This window comes from Lycium ferocissimum, chromosome 6 (assembly GCF_029784015.1).
Source record: "Lycium ferocissimum isolate CSIRO_LF1 chromosome 6, AGI_CSIRO_Lferr_CH_V1, whole genome shotgun sequence".
Taxonomy (NCBI): domain Eukaryota; kingdom Viridiplantae; phylum Streptophyta; class Magnoliopsida; order Solanales; family Solanaceae; genus Lycium; species Lycium ferocissimum.
In genome coordinates this window covers 64593739-64595166 of record NC_081347.1, presented here as the reverse complement: position 1 = coordinate 64595166, position 1428 = coordinate 64593739, and positions in this window count along the sequence as shown.

Here is a 1428-nt window from a genome sequence, read left to right as displayed (position 1 = left end):
AATCCCGGTTTCCTCTCGTGTTTTTGTTCGTACGTGTTCGAGGAAGCGAGAGAAATGAATGGAAATGCGCATTCGAGGTCCAAAGGGTGGCATAGTCTCAAAATGAGACTGCTCGGACAGTGAGTCTTAATGAAGACTCCATTTCACTCCGAAGTGTACATGTGAAAAAAAGGAAGATAAAGATTAGCACGCAATCCCAATTAACAATACATGGAGTATATATGTATCTAAAAAATCTCTTGTATATTTAAACATGCCCCTGTTTCCGAAATACTACATCAATCAAGTGCTAATAACTTATTGACTATGGGGGTTTAAAACTATAGTGGGATTCAAACGGACAGTTTCCTAGCTAACAGCCATGAACAACTTTGAGTATAAAACAATCAGCATTTGATCATGTAAACAGGAGACTGGCATTCTCTTTAGGCATACCAACAGGCACATCTACTATCTCCTTTATACGTATTTAAAACAAGTATTCCACAAGAGTATGCACTCATCCAGCTTAACTAATATGCTCGGATGAGCACGAACGCACCGTACTTAGTAAAAATGACCAGATAACACACAATCGCACGACTCCTCAATAAAGAGTTTCACCTATTGATCACGAGCTTCGACGATAACGCCAAATACGCTTTTAAATAGTCGATTGGATTTAAGAGCTTTGACCCAAAAGAAAAATATTTTGAGATTATAGATACTAAAACAAATAATAAGTTGATAACATAGGCCACATGGTTTAAACAGAGTCATTTAAGGGGACATACAAAGGTCTTGGTTACTTTAATCACTCAAATCACATGACATTTCAGCCTCAAAAGGTGCAAGCTTAAGTTTAACAGCTGAAAAAGGTGTTGTCCTAGAGTCAACCACGCACTTTGCAAACAATAATGGATTCAAACAACATACGTCAAAGAAATTACTCTAGCATATTACACACCATAAGCCATAAATGACCTTGAACACGACTTAAACGAGTGTAGCATGCTTTAAATATCCATTCCAATTATACATTAGTCTAAGTCGATAGCAGGATAAGCAAATACATGAGCTTATGTATTGCGTATAGCATGCTCACATCAAAGTTGAGTTACAATACACATTAGTGAAAATTAAGCATAAACAAGCAACAAGATAACCAATCACAGGGAAACTAACCATATTAACATGCTTTTCATATTTTAGATCATAGCAAAGTGTGACGTTAAACCAAAGGCCATAGTAGAGAATCACGCAAACTCATGTTTTACCTAATATGTAAGGATCAACCATGGCTTTCTTGGTAGTGCTTAAGTCAACAAAACAAGCATGATGAGATTCAGACTAATTGGTAGTGTTATAAGGCAGGGATTACGCATTCAAACATAGTCAGCTTGGCAAAGGAGACTATATGGGTCCAAACAGGCACGTAACAACAACATA